Source organism: Papio anubis, chromosome 5 (assembly GCF_008728515.1).
Source record: "Papio anubis isolate 15944 chromosome 5, Panubis1.0, whole genome shotgun sequence".
NCBI lineage: Eukaryota > Metazoa > Chordata > Mammalia > Primates > Cercopithecidae > Papio > Papio anubis.
The window spans coordinates 142,190,728-142,212,311 of NC_044980.1; positions in this window are offsets into that span (position 1 = coordinate 142,190,728).

Consider the following 21,584-nt stretch of genomic DNA (forward strand, 5'->3'; position numbering starts at 1 on the left):
TCCTGGGTGCTCACACGGCAGGCCACAGACAGGAAACACAGCTGTGGGGGATTACAACAGCCTCCTGACCAGGGCTGGAGGAGTGGGGCCCAGGTCCCCTCTAACGCCCCTTCTCCTGGCCAGGTTGGAGTCCCGCCACAGGTCGCCAGAGCGGAGCAGCGCAGCGCCGTGTCTCCCAGCCTGAGGTGCAGTGCTGCATCTCTGGTCAGTTGGGAGTCTGAGATGAAGCACTGTAGCTCAGGAAGAGAGAAGTTGTTCTGCAGCCATCAGCCTGGAAGTGGTAAGTGCTGGGGGTTGTGGGGGCCATACCAGGAAGGACAGTGTTTCCAGACTCCATACTGTCAGCCACTTGTGATGCTGGGGAAGTTCCTCGACACAAGTTCCCCTGGTGCCACGATCTGTGTCACGAGTCTGGGCCTGTCCTGACTCCTCTGCGTACCCCAGTGTGTCCATCTTAGCATGAGGTGTTAGCATTTCCCCAGCACCCTGACTCCGCTTTCTCTTTCTGAGCCCATGGCAGACACAGCTAATCAGTAAAGGCATACATTCTTTCTTCTGAGACACAGTCTCACGCTATCACCCAGGCTGGAGTGCAGTGGCATGATCTCAGCTCACTGCAACCTCCTCCTCCCAGGGTCAAGCAATTCTCCTGCCTCAGCCTCCCGAGTAGCTGAGATTACAGGTGTGTGCCACCATGCCTGGATAATTTTTGTATTTTTAGTAGAGATGGGGTTTCACTATGTTGGTCAGGCTGGTCTCGAACTCCTGACTTCAGGTGATCTGCCTGCCTCGGCCTCCCAAAGTGCTGGGATTACAGGCATGAGCCTGTATGCCCCACCAGGCATCCATTCTTGAAGTGCTCAGATGCAGCTTCAGAATCCTCAACAATGAGCCCTGGAAAGCCACTATTATTGATTCACAGCTGAAACTCATTCATCATTTGCGGATCAAACAATTCCTAAACACCTTTTCAGCCCTGAAGATAACAATTCTGGCCTTTGAGTCAGGGTCTTCACTCTTTGTTTCTAGGTGTTGCCAAAACCAGTCCAGGCACCTCACAAATGTCTGACTTCTCCCAGAGGCTTCAGACATGCAGTGAGCAGCAGAGGAGAGCCATGGAGTCAAGCACAGTTTCATTTAACCTCCCCAAAAGTTTGGAAAGTGGGTGGTGTTATAGCCCCATTTTACAGATAAGAAAAACTGAGGCTCATTTAAGCAGCTCACCTAAGGTCACATACTGATTGTGCTGAGCTGAGATTGTACCCTAATCTGCCTTCAAATTCATATTTTTACCCATTGCATATGATTATGGAACCTGGGACCGGGGAGCAGGAGGAGAACAGTCTAAATCCTGCTCCCATCTTGTCTTTACATCTCAGGTCACTTTTAGCAAAGACAGACCCGGACTCTTGCCATTAATACTACAGGCTTCCTTCCTCCTCCCCGCTTCCCCCTAATCTTATTCATCTCACCTCTCCAGCAGGTCCTAGACTCATGCATTTTATAATTAAAGAAGGCCAAGGCTCAAGGGTTAAGTGACTTACTGGAGGTCATCAGAGAGGAAATTGCCAAACCCAACCTAGGAACTGAATTGTTGGTTTAAATTCACCCCTCTAGCAGGAGACTGGGGAATACACATAAGCCAGGCAGAGAGCAGAGGGCAGTCCTGGGGGCGGGGGGCGCCAGAGGGTTTCTGGTACTTTCCAGGGCAATTGAAGTTCCAGTCACTACTCCCCCCAGAGCAATGAGCCACATCCGGCAACATGTGGCACCCCACACTGGCTGCTACAGATGGGGCTGGATGCAGAAGAGAACTACAGCTGGTCCTTAGGGACACGGCGGCCTTGGTGCTGAAGGTCACGCACTCCCACCTTGTCCTCACGGTCCAGTTTTCCCAGGAATCCCTTAAATGCTAAGATGGGGATTCCTGGAAATACTGTTCTTGAGGTCATGGTTTCACAGCTGGATTCGCCTCCTTCCCATCCCAGAGTTGCCCCCCTCCCATTCCCATGGGGGCCTCGGCTGGAGCACAGGATGAGGGTTCAAGAAGAAGGCTGTCCCTGGAGGTAAGAGGGCTTATGAACCACGTTCCAAACCTTTGCATTGCTTTTCTTTCCATCGTGTCTATTTCGTAACACCCCTGTGAGGCTGGATGTGGGAACTTCAGCACTGCCGTACTCTTGGGAAATTTGTCCAAGGCCACCCAGTTGAGCAGCGGTTGAACCAGGACACCATCAGGCATGCATTTCTTGTCTCCACCACACCCTAAACCCACTTCCCAATGCGCCTTGAGACAGGGGCCGCAGTATTGCATCCACATGACTGATAAACTAGTAAACACACATGAACTCATTTTAAAAGCGTATTCCATCAGTTAGGTAAACTAAAAACCATAAGTCTTCGTTCGATTTGGAATGCAGCCAGAAGACAAATGGAAAATTTTTCAAGGTAGAGAAGATAAAAACTTAGAACGCCCTCTTGTGGCGCCTCTAGCCACCCCTAGGAACACTATGGCTCTTCCCCTACAAACAGTGATCTGTAACCTTGCTACAAGACGTTGGACACACACACACACACCCACACACAGACACACACACACTGAGGTTCATTTTGCCCCCTCACTTTCGAGTCAGTGACTAATGAAACCCTCTCCATTGCTGCACCACCAGCAGTGCCCCCATCACTTTCGTTTGCTTCCACAGGCTGGTTCATCCTCAAAGCCTTCCTTATGGTAGATCCATGGGATCAGTGAGGCTCAGAGAGGTAAAGTGGCCAGCCCAGGGTTGCCCAGACAGCAAAAGGCAGCGCCAGCTCTGATTTCAAGTCCAATGGCCTATGGCAATTTCTTAGCCAAAAGCAAAAGCTACAAAAATAAAAAGCCAGGCACGGTGGTGAGTGCCTGCAGTCCCAGCTACTGAGGAGGCTGACAGGGGAGGACCACTTGAGCTTGGGAGTTCTTAGCTGCAGAGAGCTATTATTGTGCCTGTGAATAGCCAATGCACTCCAGCCTGGGCAACATAGGGAGACCCTGTCTCTAAAAAATACATAAATAATTTTAAAACTCAGCCTCTCTGACTGCCTGTAGAGAATGCTAACTGAATGACAAAAGACCTAATGTAATCCGGGTACAAAATCAGAACTTTCCGGCCAGGCACAGTGGCTCACGCCTGTAATCCCAACACTTTGGGAGGCCGAGGTGGGTGGATCATGAGGTCAGGAGTTCAAGATGAGCCTGCCCAACATGGCAAAAGCCAGTCTCTACTAAAAATACAAAAAATTAGCCAGGCATGGTGGGGGGTGCCTGTAATCTCAGCTACTTAGGAGGCTAAGACAGGAGAATTGCTTGGACCCAGGAGGCAGAGGTTGAGGTGAGCTGAGATCACACCACTCAGACGTTGCAGTGAGCTGAGATCACACCACTGCACTCCAGCCTGGGTGACAAGAGCGAAACTCCATCTCAAAAAAAAATAAAATTAGAACTTTCCCTGAACTCTTGCTAGGGCTTTTCATGGGGCTGTAGAAATGGTAGTAAATGCCAAAGCCCCAGAACCCTCATCTTTGGGTCTGACTCCCACATTGCCAGGGACCAGGCAGCTCCCACAGGTGTCCCAAGGCATCTTTCTCACAGGCCGCATGGAAGACATTTATGAAATGAGACCCCCTCTTCCTCATCCACAGCGACGGGGCTGGCCTGCCCGTGGAGAAATCAGATTTGGTCATGATAGCTTCCACTCAGTGACTGGTCACGATCTGCCAGGCGCTGTGCTAAACACTTTCATAGGCTTTGTCCCCCTCCATCCTGATAACACCTCAGTGAAGCAGGCCCTGCTATTCACTCCACTCCACAAAGCCAAGACTGAAAGAGGTTAACAGACTTACCTAAGGTCACACGGCTAAGAAGTTGTGAAGCTGGGATCGAATCAAGGCTGTGTTGATGGGTTTAACTATCATGTTGTGGCCCCAACCCCGTTTGACCTAGCCTGGCTGGTGGCCCTTCTCACAGTAGCTTCCCCTGAAGAAGAAGAAAAGCAAACCTTCACTGAGACCCAAGTGGTCTCTCCTGTGCTCTGTGACAATAATAAAGTCCTGGCCCTTGGCTCCTGTCCTGTTTCTTTCTGGGAATTTGGGGAAGAGGGGAGGAGGAGAAGGCAGGGAAAGAACCTGACAGGCCCAGCTGAAGCATCCCCAAGTGCCTCCACACTGCCAGACACTTTCAGAGGCCGCACAGATAGCAGTCAGGACCCACATCCTGGCAGCTGGAGGCCCCAGGAAGCAGCCATGTCTGGGGATGCTTCCCTGGTGTGGAGGGTTAGGGGATGGAGAGTATCCCTTGAAGCTCGATGAGGGTTAAGGGGCACTTGAGGTCTAGCCGTGTGGCAACCCCTCTCTGTCAGTCACAATGGTGTGATTGACCAGGTCAAAAAGGAAAGACAGAGTGTGAAATGTGAGGCCAGTTCACACCTCACACAGGTGTTTGGATTCACAGTGGCCTCTGGACGTTAGCCAGGCCCTGCAGTAACTCTGGACATTAGCTGTGCCATAGGCAGCGGGGCCAGCACATGAGGACACTTTTCACATGGTTATCCGCCTTGGCGTGATCCTCCAAACTCTGCCATATTTTGAGGGGTAAAAAAAACCCACCACCTGAAAAACCACTGTGTTAGTCCGTTTTCACACTGCTATAACGAATACCACCTGAGACTGGCTAATTTATAAAGAAAGGAGCTTTAATTGATGCACAGTTCTGCATGGCTGGGGAGGCCTCAGGAAACTTACAGTCATGGCAGTAGGGGAAGGGAAAGCAAGGCACATCTTACATGGCAGCGGAAGGGAGAGAGAGCGAGGAAGTGCCACACTTTAAAACCATCAGCTCTCATGAGAACTCAGTCACAACCATGAGAACAGCATGGAGGGAACTGCCGCCATGATCCAATCACCTACCACCAGGCCCCTCCCTTGACACCTGGGGATCACAATTCAAGATGAGATTTGGGTGGGGACACAGAGGCAAACCATATCAACTGCCTCTCACCTGATGCAAAGGGCATCCCCACGTCTCTCTTGTGCATCCCAGAAGTTGCTGAGAGGAGGCCTGGGTAGCAACACTTCCCTACTGAGGGGCCTGAGATTCCACAAGGCCACAGGCCACGAAGGAGCCCAGGCAGGGAGTACAGGGACAGACCAGGGCGCTCCAGGCCCCATCCACCGGCCGCTGCACCTCTTTCTTTTTCAGCTTTCAAACAGGACCCAACCAGACACTGGGGCTTTCTCAAAGCTCACAGTCCTTGTCCTTGCCATGGTTCCTTCTAGAACTCCCTTTCCACACGCCTGCGGAATGGATCATCAGGTCAGATGGGGCTTCTCGACTCCCACAGACAGGTAGCACACTGTGGTTTGAGATTCCTGGGGGTCTCGGGGTTGGGAGTGGAGGGGAATAATGGCAAATATCCAGGTAAAGGAGCAGCCTCTTTACTTACCCAGTGCCACTCAAGCACTTACTGTGTGCCTACCTGTGCTTGAGGCTGGAGAGACAGCTGTGAAAAAGACAGAGAACTCCTGTGTTGGAGAAGAAACTCCGTCATCACATGTACATATAAGATCCTGCACCCCACTTGGAGAAATGCAGGGTTGAGACCATTTCTGAGCACAGCTCTATAAGTAGTAACACTTTCAACCACATCCCTCAATGCCACCCCAGGGGCCTCCATTCTACAGAGAAGGAATGGGCACCCCATGTGACGAGTCCGGCGAAAAGTCCCCAGGACAGAGCCTCAGGCCCAGGCTCTTCCCAGATGGAGGGGCTGTACCTCCTTTTACTTACAGGGAGGTGTGGACCAGGCCCTCCTGGAGGAGTGGGTGAGGAGGCATGGCACTGGCAGGGGGAGGGGTGCCCTCTTGTGGCCTCCCCTGAAAGGACACATTTCCTTGCTTACAAGGACTTTCCATGATTAATGTTATCAGGGACTATTATCTAACACACTTCTGTAGGATTTTGCATTTCGAAATGAACTTTCCATTCATTTTTTGTCTAAGTCAGGGTCTCACTCTGTCACCCAGGCTGGAGTGCAGTGACACAATCACGGCTCCCTGCAGCCTCCACACCCTGGGCTTAAGCAATCCTTCCACCTCAGCCTCCCAAGTAGCTGGGACTACATGCACCACTGCACCCAGCTACTTTTTTAAGTATTTTGTAGAGATGGGGTTTCACTATGTTGCACAGGCTGGTCTCAAACTCCTGCGCAATCAACAAATCCTCCTACCTCAACCTCCCAAAGTGCTGGGATTGCAGGTGTGAGCCACCAAACCCAGCACAAAATGCATTTTCCATCCCGTGACCTCATTTGATCCTTGCTATGAGATGCATATTGTCATTATACCTTTACAAGAACCAGAGAGGTTAGACAATACTTGTTAATAAGATGATAATGGCTGGGCACAGTGGCTCGTGCCTGCAATCCCAGCACTTTGGGAGGCTGAGGCGGGCGGATCACAAGGTCAGGAGATCGAGACCATCCTGGCTAACACGGTGAAACCTCATCTCTACTAAAAATACAAAAAATTAGCCGGGCATGGTGGCGGGTGTCTGTAGTCCCAGCTACTCAGGAGGCTGAGGCAGGAGAATGGTGTGGACCGGGGAGGCGGAGCTTGCAGTGAGCTGAGATCGTGCCACTGCACTCCAGCCTGGGCGACAGAGCGAGACTCCGTCTCAAAAAAAAAAAAATTTTTTTTAAAAAAAGATAATAATGGCCAGGCGAGGCAGCTCACACCTGTAATTCCAACACTTTGAGAGGCCAAGACGGTGGATCACTTGAGCCCAGGAGTTCATGACCAGCTTGGGCAACATGGCAAAACCCTGTCTGTACAAAAAAAATGCAAAAATTAGCAGAGTGTGGTGGTGTGCGCCTGCGGTCCCAGCTACTTTAGAGGCTGAGGCAGGAAGACTGCTTGAGCCTGGGAGATGGAGGCTGCAGCGAGCTGTGATCACACCACTGCACTCCAGCCTGGCCAACAGGATGAGACCCTGTCTCAAAAAATAATAATAATAATAACAAAAGTACCTATAATTTGTTGGGCTCTTTACTCTGTGCCCAGCTCTGTTAATTTATTTTACACATATTATCTCATTTGTGATATCAACCTGGGAGGTATCTATTCCGGTCCTTATAGAACAACGAACAGGTATATATTCTGGTCCTTATAGATGGAGGACAAGTTCAGAGTGTCAGAAACATGCCCAGGGCCCCCTAACTGATAAGTAGCTACATCAGGAAGCAAACCCAGGGTACCACCTTCCATACCAGCTTGGTAAGAGCAGTATTCAATCTGGTCCTCCAGCCTATGGGAGATCCCCCAGCTGCCTCTGGCCAGGAAGAAGGCCCTGGGAGATTTCACCCACCAGAATTGACTCGGGGTTCCCAACAAGTGTCCCAAGATGCCATTGGCCTTGGAACCAGCAGCCCCTCTGGAGGCACCACCTTCCACCTCCTTCTGTGCCCTGAAGAACTTGGCGCAGGAGAGAGAATTTTTTCTGCTTCAGGAAGAAAGGTTCCCAAGGCTCCCTGAGAGCTGCCTCTCTGAGAAGGGGACAGCAGGAAGGGCACCCTGAAATGACCGCAGGGTATGGCTCAATGACCCACACAAAGGAGGTGAAATAGGATGCTGTGGTCCTGAATAATGCATGGACACGCAAAATGCTGCCTGCTATTTTAGAGCTATTTTAGAGAAACCCTAAGAACTCTTTCTTTAGTGTATGTCACGGTTTCTAGAAAGTACTTGGCCTTCAGTATTCGTTTATGTATTTGACAAATGTTTATGGAGGGCCTGCTATGTTCCAGGCACTGTTTCCAGCACCCAGGATGGACAGGTGAACAAAACAGATTCCAGTTCAAGGAATTTACAGTCTAGAGCAGGGTAGGGGGAACAGGAACAAACAAAGAGACAGATATATTTATAGTATTAGGTAGAAGGGAAAAAAAAAAGATAATATGTCATCAAGACAATTTTATATTGGCATACATTCAGTGAAATGCAGGAATTCCCACTTTGTAAACAGGGTGGTATGATAAGAAGAGCCAAAAACAAAGGAGCTATTTTAAATTGGGAGTTCAGGGAGGGCTTCTCGGGGGAGATGAAATTTCAGGAGAAATTACAGGAAGACAGTGGGGACTGAAGGGTCTGGGGGGTCCAGGCAGGAGCAAGGATGGCACCAAGACCTGGCAGAAGGAGGGTGGGATTGGCCCGGTGCAGTGGCTCACACCTGTAATTCCAGCACTTTGGGAGGCTGAGGCAAGTAGATCACCTGAGGTCAGGAGTTTGAGACCAGCCTGACCAACATGGTGAAACTCCATCTCTACTAAAAATACAAAAATTAGCAGGGCGTGGTGGCGGGCACCTGTAATCCCGAGACCAGCCTGACCAACATGATGAAATCCCATCTCTATTAAAAATACAAAAATTAGCAGGGCATGGTGGCGGGCGCCTGTAATCCCAGCTACTTGGGAGGCTAAGGCAGGAGAATTACTTGAACCCGGGAGGTGGAGGTTGCAGTGAGCCGAGATTATGCCACTGCACTCCAGCCTGGGTGACAAAGTAAGCCTCTATCTCAAAAAAAAAAAAAAAAGAAAAAGAAAAGAAGAAGGGTGGGATCTTCATGCAGGAGAACAGTGGGGCTGGAGCCTAGAGGACAAGAGGAGACCGTGGGATGGGGTCAGAGGGGCGCAGAGGCCAGGTTGAGTGGAGCCCTGTAGCCCACTTGAGGAGTGTGGATCTCATCTAAGTGTGTGACTGACAGCGTCAGATATACATTTTAAAAGATCACTCCTGGCCAGGCATGGTGGCTCACACCCATAATCCCAACATTCTGGGAGGCTGAAGCAGGTGGATCACTTGAGGTCAGGAGTTTAAGACCAACATAGCAAAACCCCATCTCTACTAAAAATGCAAAAAATTAGCCAGGCAGGGTGGCACACGCCTGTAATCTCAGCTACTCGGTAGGTTGCAGTGAGCCAAGATTGTTCCATTGCACTCCAGCCTGGGCAACAAAGCAAGACTCTGTCTCAAAAAAAAAAAAAAAAAAAGTAAAATTAAAAGATCACTCCTAAATGGGGCAGGGAAAGCAAATGTATTCCTCTTGTATACTTTTTTATATCTATATAAAGAAACCCAGGAAAAATACAAAAGTACCTAATAAAAGTGGTTACCTATAAAAACAAACTTCTCAATACCCACTCTTGCATCATTTTGACACCTTAACCATATGTAGATATCATCTGTATTCCTTTCTTGTGGCTGCCATAACAAACTGTCACAAACTGGGTGGCTTAAGACAATAGCGATTTATTCTCTCACATTTCCAGAGGCCAGAAGTTCAAATCCAGGCGTGGGCAGGGCCACATTTCCTCCCAAGGCTGTGGGGAGCTTCTGTTCCCTGCCTCTTCCATCTTCTGGGGCTCCATGCATTCCTTGGTACATCGAGGACATTGCTCCAATCTCTGTCTGCGTGGTCACAGGGCCTCCTCCTCTTCTATTTTTTTTTTTTTTTTTTTTTTTTTGAGACAGGGTCTGGCTCTATCACCCAGGCTGGAGTGCAGTGGTACGATCTCAGATCACTCCAACCTTCGCCTCCTGGGTTCAAGCAATTCTCATGCTTTAGCCACCTGAGTAGCTGGGACTACAGGCACACCACCACGCCCAACTAACTTTTATAATTTTTGTAGAGACAAAGTCCTCCCATGTTGCCTCGGCTGTTCTCAAACTCATGGGCTCAAGCAAAGCCCCCCAGAGTGTGGGGATTACAGGCATGAGCCACCACACCCGGCCCCTTCTCTCTGTCAAATCTTCCCCATGTGACTCTGATTAGGACACTTGTCAGTGAATTTAGGGCCCACTCAAATAATCCAGGATGATCCCTTCATCTCAAGATCCTTAACTTAATTACATCTGCAAAGATCCAAGGTCACAGTCCCACAGATGCTGGGAATCCAGCTTTGGACATATCTTTTGGGATGCCACCATTCAACCCGTCATGCTACCTACTCAAAAAGACCGAAGTAAACTGAAACATTTGTTCTAGCTGTGGGGTGGGGAATGAACTGTAGGGTGGTGGGATGGAGGCAGAGTGGGCACGTGTGGGAGGAAAGGCCAAGAGAAAGTGATCTGTGGGAGGGAAAAGTCAGAATACAGCATTCCTCACCCCTCCCCTGTCTGACTTAAGCAAATGGCACATTTTGGTGCCTTTGCTGTGGCTGGGGAGATTGGAGGACAACGCGGGTTTGCAGGAGGTGGGGATTGGGAAGGGAGGAAAGTTTTAGATGTTTCAAAACGTTTCAAAGCACCATGTGGGTAGTTGGAAGTCCGCATGGCAAGGGAAGGGGAATGGAAGCCTCAAATGACTGAGCAGCCCAGGCTACAGAAGCTCCATCACCTCCCTCCTTGGAGAGCTCAGCATCTGGTGATGCAGTCGCCTGGCAGAGGTGGCCATGATTCAGCTTGTGAAATCCAGGTTTTTCCCAGCCTACATTTGCACAACCAATTCTGTGAATCTAAAAGCAAGACTTCTCATCTCCAATGTAAATTTCAGGATCCCTATGACTAATCTTTCCCCGTAATTCTGCCTCCAAACCAAGCAGGAGCGTATGCATAGTATGATCCCATTTTTGCAGGAGGAAAAGCCTCTTTGTGTGGGCCTGTAACAACAGCTAATCCTGGCTGAGCCAGACATTATGCTGAGCTCAGCATACTTTATCTCATTTCATTTTCTCAGCCATGCTCTAAAGAAGGTGGAATTCTCATCTTCCGAGGAAGAGAATGAGACTCAGAGAGGTCACTCACCCAAGTTAGTGACCTACTGGGATTTGTACCCTGGCGTCTTGGCCTTTGTGTCTGCAATCATTAACGCCTCCCCCTATCTTTATGCCCACTTGTAGATACAAATGCGTATAAAATGTTCAAGCATATACCTGCAAAGCTGTTAACAGTGGTTAGTTCTGAGATGGTGGTGGGAGGCTATCCATTACACAGTTCTGCCTCGCTTTAAATTATTTTCAAAGGACTGGGCACAGTGGTTCAGGGCTGTAATCCTAGCACTTTGGGAGGTCGAGGTGGGTAGATCACCTGAGGTCAGGAGTTCGAGACCAGCCTGGTCAACATGGCAAAACCCCTTCTCTACTAAAAATACAAAAATCAGCTGGGTGTGGCAACGCACGCTTCTAATCCCAGCTACTTAGGAGGCTGAGGCAGAAGAATCACTGGAACCTAGGAGATGGAGGTTACAGTAAGCTGAGATCACGCCACTGCACTCCAGTCTCGGCAACAGAATGAGACGCCATCTCAAAAAATAAATAAATAAATAAATAAATAAAATTATCTTCAAGGAATCTGCTTCTCTAATTAGAAAAATCTGCAAGAACATACACCAAAATGTCAACTGTGGTTCCATCTGGGAAGCATAAGCATGGGAAACGAGCTACCTTCCACAGTGTATATTTTGATGTTGTTTGAACTTTATACAATGAGCATGTGCCGCTTTTGTAAGCAGAAAAAAGTAATTAAGACCTTTTTTTTTTAACGTAAAAGGAAGAATGAAGAGGAGGGTGACTCAGCAGCTGGCAACAGAGGCCCACCTTCCTTCCTGTGCTCCTTTCCTCCTCTCCCCACCCACTTGCACGCACCCTAACTGGAAAAACCTGGGCTCCTGCCGGCTGCATCTGTCCTTCCCCTCTCTCTCCTAGTGGTTGAACTGGGCCGCTGCTAATCCCAGGGCAATAATATCCCCTCCCTCACCTTTATTAGTGGCTTGTGGTTTACAGGATGCCTCCAGTGCCAGCTCATGTTTAATCCTCTCCATGATGCTGCGAGGTGGCTATTCTCATGCCCATTGTACAGACATGGAAACTGAGGCTCAGCAAAGCTAAGCTCCCTGCCGAAGGTCACATAGCATGTCTGCGATTGTGCCTGGGCCCAAATTCCCAGGCCAGGCTTCTTGAATGCTGCATCATTTCAAGCTCATTTCAGGAACCTGAGGTTTGCTGCCTAAAATCGGCCTGTTGGATCTTGTTTAGCCACATGAAACAGCAAATGTGCTCCTGTTCTCTGAAGAGCCCATCCCTGCAGCCTCAGGCACTCAGCCCCTCCCTGCACTGCCTTGGCTCTGGGGCCGAGCCTGAGAGAGAGGAATGGAAGGGCCCTTTGGGCCCTGACAGAGAAGGGTGGGTAAAAGAGAGACAAAAAGGGTGCAGACCCCTAGCATGCACACAAGCGGGCACAGGCAGGCAAACCCTACAGTCTAGGAAAGTGGGTAGGGGCCGGGCAAGGTGGCTCATGCCTGTAATCCCAGCACTTTGGGAGGCCGAGGTGGGAGGATCACCTGAGGTCAGGAGTTCGAGACCAGCCTGGCTAACATGGTGAAACCCTGTCTCTACTAAAAATACGAAAATTAGCAGCCGTGGTGGCGATCACCTGTATTCCCAGCTACTTGGGAGGCTGAGGCAAGAGAATCACTTGAACCCAGGAGGCAGAGGTTGCAGTGAGCCGAGACCGTGCCACTGCACTCCAGCCTGGGCAACAAGAGTGAAACTCCATCTCAAAAAAAAAAAAAAAAAAGGCGGGTAGAGTATGGGCTGGATCAGAATCCTGGATATGGCTTTGATCAAATCACTTAGTATCTGTGGGCCTCAGTTCCCTCATCTGGAAAATGGGCATTACAGTAGCACCACCTTATAGAGCAGTTCTGAGGACTCAGTGAGGAATCCTTACAGCGCATTTAGCACAATACCTAGATATAATGCCTGCTGAATAAGTGCTGCTTCTTGTTATTAACAGGACTGAATTGATCTGACCAAAGCAGCTCCCTTTGGTTTCAGTGAACATTTACTAAGCACCTACTATGTGCTGGCCTGGGGTAAGCCCTGGGAATATTGTGATAAAGTAGATGGAGCTTTGCACTTACACAGCTCCCAAGCGATCAAGGGAGGTCAACCCAGAAAGAAGCTGACCATTCCTGGAGGCCACCAGGGTGGAGGGGGCCATGTGAGGCGAGGCCTTGAATGCCAGACTAAGCTATCTGAACCTTCTTCTGTTGGCCTGGGAGCCATGGAAGGTCTTAGAGCAGGGGTCGCTGACCAAGTCATCTCACGCAGAAGTGGGATCTCGGTCCCTGTGGCCCACTGGCTTCCTGAGTCATCATTGAGGACGGCCTGGTGGGAGAAGGGGAAGCTTAAGAGGGTCAGGCACTGGGCCTGTGAGGCTGGGGTGGGGGTGTCTTGGCTCAGACAGGGTTGAAGATGGACTCGGGGAGGCCACACAGAGAGGTTAGGGAGGGGATTCGGTCCTGGAGGCAGTAGCAGGGGAAGAATCCATTTAAACTCAACCAAGGGCAGGGCTAAGGAGCTTATCTGGGGATGTGGCTGATCACTGTCGGGGCCTCTCAGGTGATTTTGTTTTCTTTCTGCGTGTCTGTGTCTTCCGTTTTTCTACATGGAGTGACCAGAATAGATGAGACCAGCTATTGTTTGGGAGCCCCGGGATGAGACTCAAGGGGTCCCATCTCAGCGCAGGGCACGGAAGAGCTCCAGTGCAGCTGAAGGAAGGAAGCAGGACTCACTGGCGAGTTCCAGGATCCAGGGAGCGAGGCTTGGACATGCCGGGGCTGCGGCTTTGGGCAACGCCAGCCTCTCTGAACCTTGGCATCCTCCTCTGTTGGGGGTAATGATGGCGTGGCAAAGGGGGTAGACCCAGAGGAGGATGTGGGGCACCCCCACACCCTCCGGCTCCCGGGCGTGTCTGCGTCCGTGTCATCTTCCGCCCAGGCGTGGGCCAACTCAGCACAATCTGGCAGGGCGAGCCTGGGCACCGGCCGAGGGAGGCGGGGTTCCAGCCCCTCGCTGCCCAGCCTGACCCAGTTGCCCCAGCAGGAGGGCCTCCTATTTCTCCTGGGGCAGCCCAGTCACCTGGGAAAGTCTGCTCATAGCAAGCAGGAAAAGGCCAGGACTCACGCCCCAATGACGCCACGGCAGAGCAAGCCCTGGGGACCCAGTGGGCCTGGTTCCAGTCCTGCCTGTGGAACAAACTCAAAGTTCCCTTCTCTCGGGCTCAGTTTCCCCTCTGATTACGACCTCACCAATCCATGCGTTCATTTTCCCTTTGTGGGGGCATCTACCAAGTGTCAGACCTGCAATGAGCGTCAAGCATCAGTGAACCCCTATCCTGAGCCTTGGGAAGCACCCAGACTGGCTCGTGTGCAGTCCTGTGCCCACGCACAAAACTAGAAGCTGCTGGGCAGGGCCAGTGGGCTTGGCTTCCCTCTGCATCCGCAAGGCGGCAGGTGCCCAGAAGAGGGCAGCAGAGAGCGCGTCTCCAGCCTCCCAGGCTGAATCCCCGTGAAAGGGAGCCTGTGACCTTGGCAGTCCCGGAATGCCAAGGCCTGAGGATTTTTCAGCGTCACTGTTGTCAGGACAAAGTTTCAGGAGTACCTCTGGCACATTAGCATTCTCTTTGTCCTGGGTCCATGGGCGGCCGACTTCCCCACACTCTCCCGTTCCAGAGCATCCGGCCCTGACGCCCTGGCCTGTGCACTGCCCCCCAGGAAGACCTGTCCTGGAGCTGCCTTCAACAAGCTGTGGCCGGTCTGGGGAATGGAAGGAGGGGACTGAGGCTGGGGAGGAGAAGCCCCATTAGCCAGGGCAAGTCCCTGCCACCAGGGACATGGGCTGGCCCTAGGAGCAGTGGGCCCCCTGCAGCGCCTTCCACTAGGTAGTGAAGGATACCAGTATGTTTTCTAAAGATCACCGTGGTGCCATGGGGAGGACAGAGTAGCACTCACACTCAGACACACGTTCATGTTCTCATTCTCACACATGCACACTCTCACGCACACTCACGCTAACACGTTTCACACAAATCACCCCAAACTCACACACTCAGATACACTCACTCACACGCTAACACACACATATACACATTCAGGCTCACAGTCATACCCTTTCACACCAACACACTCATACAAACCAGAGCTCACCCATTTCCACACAGCTTGCACACTCGCAAACACTCTCGTGCACACTTACGTGTACACAACACTCACACACTCATACTCTCATACACTAACACACATTCATTTTTCACACAGCTCTTACAAGTGCTCGCGTACACACGCTTACATATGTTCACACAGTCACACACACACCCCTCCATATACTCACACACACACTCATGCGCTCACACTCGAGGCCCTCCTGGGGTGGGTCAGGTGCAGCCTGAGGGGGCACTGCAGGCTCCACTCCCTCCTGCTGGGGTTCCAGGGATAATCCCAGCTCTCAGGCATTTGATGTGCCTCCCACGTGCTTCTGAAAAGGATTTCAGATGGTTTAGAAAGGCAAATCCCAAATGAAGCAGGATGATGAAACAGAAAAACAGAGGAGGGTAGAGACGTTTAAATCTTAACTCTGGTTTCTCCTGGCCCAGGGTCTTCTAAGCTCATAAGGACTCGGCGGTCTGTGATTCCAGAGCCCCTGTCCCAGGCCACCTTTTCCTGGCCTTCTGTCCACCGCACTTCAGCCCTCGTGGGCCTATTTGTCCCAAGGCGGGCTGTGAGAGGTCTTCTCCCCTGCCGCCATGCCCACCACTGCCTGGGGGATTAGGGCAGCCAGTCTCTGCTCTCCCTCCCTTCAGCTCCCCAAAAGGAGGCTGGGCTGAAGGCAGTTCAAATGACTGCCTCGCAAATGGTGTTCCCTGACATCGGTCAGGCTGCCAAGCAAATATCTTGGCTCTACCTCTCTCTTTCCTCGAGGTGAACTCTCAGCAACCCAGGACCCTCCAGTGCCAAAGCAGAGTTCCTTCTCTCATTGTTCCAGAATCCTAGTCTTGATGCTCTACCAATCTGACCCTCAGTCCCAACACAGCCCACCACGGTTTCTCAGTGAGGGCCTCATTCAGATAAGACACCCAGTGAGTGATGATATGGTTAGGATCTGTGTCCTCACCCAAATCTAACCCCCCAGTGTCAGAGGTGGGGCCTGGTGGGAGGTGATTGGATCATGTGGGGGCGAGGAGGGGGCAAGGAGATTTCTCATGCATGGTTTAGCACCATCCCCCTTGGTGCTGTTCTCATGATAGTAAGTGAGTTCTCATGAGATCTGGTTGGTTTAAGAGTGTGCAGCACCTGCCCTCTCTCTCTTGCTCCTGTTCCTGCCATGTAGGATGTGCTGGCTTCCCCTTCCCCTTCTGCCATGATTGTAAGTTTCCTGAGGCCTCCCCAGAAGCTGAACAGATGCCAGCACCATGCTTCCTGTACAGCCTGCAGAACTGTGAGACAATTAAACCTCTTTTCTTTATAAATTACCCAGTCTCAGGTATTTTCTTTACAGCTATGCAAGAAACGACTAATACAGTGACACATCCTGATATTCCAAAATTGCTCAAGTGGGTGTTTCAGTCAGCTTAAACAGTAACATTTGGTTTGCTGCAACACAGACCAACCCAAAAACTCATGGCTTAAAATAGCTTTTTTTTTTGAGACAGGGTCTTGCTCTGTCACCCACGCTGGAGTGCAGTGGCACAGTCACAGTTCACTGCAGCCTCAACCTCCTGGGCTCAAGCAATCCTCCCACCTCAGCCTCCCAAGTAGCTGTAATCACAGGCATGCACCACCATACCTGGCTAATTTGTTTTTTGTAGAGATAAAGTCTCACTATGTTGCCTGGTCTGGTTTCAAACTCCTGGGCTTAAGCGATCCTCCCACCTTGGCCTCCCTAAGTGCTGGAATGACTTGGCTTAAAATATCAATTTATTATTTCTCATGATTTCCACGTGTTACGAATAATGCTCAAAATCCTAAGGAAATTGAACACTCGAACAAAGGATTCTTAGCAAAGCAATTTTACTTCTGTGCAGCGGGGTGCCTTCTTGGCTAGTTGCCATGAGAGCACACTTAAACAAAGGGCACGAGAGCTTTTATTCTTGGCGCAAGTCCTGCCTTTGTACCCTTTCCCCATTGGCCGGGATCGGGTCGTACAATCTAAACTAATCCTGGTTGACTAAACGTTGATTTTTTTTTTTTAGATAGGGTGGGCACGTAAAAGAAAGTAAAGAGGAAGGGGAAGGGGTGTCTGTAATGAGCTAGAAAGTTAGTCCTCTTTCCAAATAAGGAAAGGAATGTGAGCTGGTACTGATAACGCCTGGTACTGAGGTGTGCCTGGGCATCTAACAAAGGCAAAAAGGAAAAAGGAGTAAAAGGAAAAAAGGGGGGGTGGGTACTATGAATTAAAGAATAAAAGATTGATCAGATTATTTGAAGAGAAACCTCATCATATCTCACACATGGGTTGGCTGAGCTCACCTGGGTGGTTCTTCTGCTATGCATGGTGTTGGCTGGGGCTACAGTGTTCGATATAACTTCCCTCACATGTCTTATGCCTCCACTGTGGGGGTTGAAACATCGGGTGCCTGCCCAGGCCTCATCTCTCCCATGGCCTCATAATCTTTCCCACAGGGTAACTGGACTTCTTTACATGGCAGCTCAGAACTCTAAGGGAGTCAAAGCCAAAGCCTCCAGGTCTCGTAAGGCCTCAGCCTGGAACTAGCACACCATCACATAAGCCACACTCTATTAGTCAAAGCAAGTCACAAAACAAGCTATGAGTCATGATTTAAGGGGAGGGAGAACGGATTTCACCTCCCACTGGGAGGCAACACACACGCACAGGGTTGAATCACTGGCAACCATTTCACAGACACTCTGCCACAGTGTCCAAGCTCGTTAGGCTCCTAACATGTTGTCTATAGAACAGCAGATACATCATCAGGCTGAGATGACTCAGCCCTTTTTTTTTTTTTTTTTTTTTTTTTTTTGGAGACAGAGTCTTGCCCCAGGCTGGAGTGCAGTGGTGGGATCTCGGCTCACTGCAGCCTCTGCCTAACAGGTTCAAACAATTCTCATGCCTCAGCCTCCTGAGTAGCTGGGATTAAAGGCAAGCAACACCATGCCCAGCTAATTTTTATATTTTTAGCTAGAGAAGGAGTTTCGCCATGGTGGCCAGACTGGTCTTGAACTCCTGGCCTCAAGCAATCTACTGGCCTTGGCCTCCAAAAGTGCTAGCATTACAGGCGTGAGCCACTGCACCCGGCCAGACTTTGCATTCTTAATCACAAAATTCTTATCTCCATTTCCTGGCAGAATTATGTTTTAGTTAATGTATTATTGGGGATAATTTCATTTGCATGTAATGGAAAATCAGTTCAAACCGGCTTACACAAAAAGCAACATTGACCCATATACTATGAAATTTAGAGGTAGGCTGGGCGCGGTGGCTCATGCCTGTGAAATCAACACTGGGAGGCGCTGAGATTGGGTGGATGCGGGTTGGGAGTTTGAGAGCCAGTCTGACCAACACGGAGAAACCCTGTCTATTAAAAATGCAAAATTAGCCAGGCATAGTGGCATGCACCGCTTCTGGAGGCTGGGGGCAGAATCACTGGAACCGGGGGATGTTCGCGGTGAGGCTGAGACGGTGCCGATTGCACTCGGCCTGGTGGCAAAAATAAATCAAAAAGAAGAAGGGAAGAGGAAGGGAAGAGGAGGAAGGAAGGAAAGGAAGGAAGGAAGGAAGGAAGAAGGAAAGGAAGGGAAGGAAGGAAAGAGAAAGGAAGGAGAAGGAGGAGGGAGAAAGGAGGAAAGAAGGAAAGAAAGTAAGTCAGCGGTATAACAGCTTCAGGCATGGCTGGTTCCGTTAATGTCATTGGTAATGTGTCACACTGTCCTTTCTCTTCTCTGCTGTCCTCTGTATTGATTCTATTCCCTCATTCCCAAGAAAACTCTTTCTATAAGGTGCAAAGATAGCCACCAGCACCTCCAGATTTACATCTTCTCAGCTTAGCACCCACACTGGAAAAGATGTGTTTCCCCTCACCCCTCCCCACCACCCCACCAATTATGTTAGCAGAAGTCCCAGGACTGTCTTTTAATGGCCCAAACTGGACCATGAACAAATCCAGGTTCATCACCATGACTCCAATTAGACAGGCCTGAGTATTGTACTAACGCCCTGGAGGAGAAGAAAGGATGGACTCAGCCCCATCAGAAGCACATGGACTGAAAGCTGGGGTGGGGAGGGGGTGGGTTGCACAGAAGAAAAGCAGCTGACGTTACCAAAAGGAGGAGAAAGGCATAATGCTAAGAAACAAACACAACAGAGGGCCACTGCATTATCTGATGTGTTGGCAGACTAAGAAAGTCATATGAGCTCAGCTGGAGATAAGCGTTTTCCTGATTCTGAATTCCAGAATGAATCCCTTCACACAAGCAGTTAAATCCAGGGCACTTCCTGACACAGTGAACAATAGCTTCACCTCCATTTTTGTACAAATATGGAAACATCCTTCAAGTACCCATTTCACAACTTGCCCAGCTTTGAAAGCCAAGGACAGAACACTTGATTGCCCCAACGGAAGGCAATTTTTCAGGTTGCTCAGTTCACATGTTCCCAGGAACAGACTTCCAAACATTGGGAAGGTGCTTAGTCAGCAAGAAGAATGGAGAGGCTGCCCTTCTCTAATGTCTGGCATCTCTCTGAGCTCTCCTGCCTTCCCTCGCCTGTCTCACTGTTCCATGTCACTCAGATCCCTGCTTTGGGCCAATGGCAAGTGTTCAGACCTTGGCTATAGTGATAGAGAATTGAGAACAACAAATGCATGGACTCGACTTTTAGAATGGAAAGAGATCAGGAATATCATCTAGGGAAGAGACTGCTGATTGTCCCTCAACATCCTTTCTCCTCTTCCACAAAGATGGACTTGGTAGCTGCAACCATGGCCACCCAGAATGAAGACAACTTTTCCCATCCTCCTTTGCCACTGGCCATGGCCATGTGACTAAGTCTAGCCAATGAGGTGAGAGCATCAACACCCCTGGCAGCTTCTGAGAATCTTCCTTTGCCCTTTCCACCTTTGCCCCTTCATCCTTCTGACACTGTCCCTTCTTTCATCTTGCTCCCGGGAATGTGGATATGCTGGCCACCATTTTGGACCATGAGGATGAAGGCCACATGATAGGGAATGTGATTTGAAAGAGAGGAGGCATGACCCCCCTCTCACCCTCTTATCCCTGCAATTAGGCAGAGAAGAACTACCACACCAGCCCAGATCACCCATCCTCAGACTTTCATGGGAGAAAGAAGTAAGTAAGAAAGAAAAGTATCCATGTTGTATAAGACATTACTGTTTTGGGCTTCTGTTTCCTGCAGTCAAATCTAATCCTAATTGATGACACATTATCTCTTATTTTCCCATAGTCTTTACCCTCCCATCCCCCTCAATACACACATCTTCCACCCAAATCTTGAATCCTCTCCAAACCACTGTATTAATAGGAAGAGTAACTGTACAGTTCACACAGCTAGAGTGACAGGGTGTTTACTACCTCTCAGGTCACTTTGTCTTTGGAATAGATTTGCTAGAAAAGTGTTAGAAAATTCTGCCTCATATTCATTCATTCACTCTGCATACAACCCAGTTCTCTCCCTCAGGAGGACCACCCAGTCTTGCAGACAGTGCTCTGGGCTCCCAGAGCTTCTCTTCCCGGTTTCCTCAGCCTTTCCCACAGGACCTGTCTCCTTTTGGGACATTCTTCACTCAAGTCCCTAAAGCCACATGGGGAAACATGCCTCATGTTTGCCTCTCCCTGCCACAGGGATGAGGCTGCAGGTTTACATGGAGTTTTTGATTCTGTGATACAATATGTTATATATCAATGCAGCTCCAAGACAGTTTGGGTATGCGATAAGAATTCCTCACATTTGCACAGCAGCTTACACACTTGGAAGCATTTTCCCACAATTCCGTTTTCTGCTTGTAAGACAGACTCATGGAAAATAATAATAATAGCAGTAATCATAACATTAATAATATCACCTTAACAGAAGTGTAAAGGAAGGCATAAAAAGTAACATGAAAGTGCAAATTAAAAAATAGGAGCAAAAGAATAAAAAAACAGAGATCTTAAATCAAGTTCCAGAGACCAGAAAAAATGAACAAGCAAAGGGAAGTGGGTTATAAAATATAAGCAGACTAATAGAAATCACACCTGCACAGAACATACCTAGATACTTCACTGCCATTTTAGTGCTGCTTCTTCCTGAGGCCCTGAAGCAAGCAGGGGGCGCTACATGATTAAATCCTTAGGATACTATCACTGATTTACAGATGGTGAAAATGACACTGGGGAGGTTAAGGGCCCTTTCTCAGGTCCCCCAGGCTGTAAATGTTGGAACCATTTCCTTGACCCCCATGCTCTCCACTCAGTCTTTGCCCCTCATTCCACTGGACAAACTGGCCTTCAGCCTGAAGCACTCTCCCCCACCCCTTTCTTGACACTGGTACCATCTCTCCTCCACATCTCAACCTAAATGTCACCTCCCCGGTCAGCCCTTCCCTGACCCCCATCTAGAGCAGGCTCTTCCCTCTCTCATAACTGGTTCATCACGAGTCTTCTCTGGAACATGCACCCAGTTTACAATGAAGTATTTGTTCAACATGGCCCCTCTCGCTGAGGACGGGACTGCACCTGTCTCTTTGCTGCTGTGTCAGCAGCACCT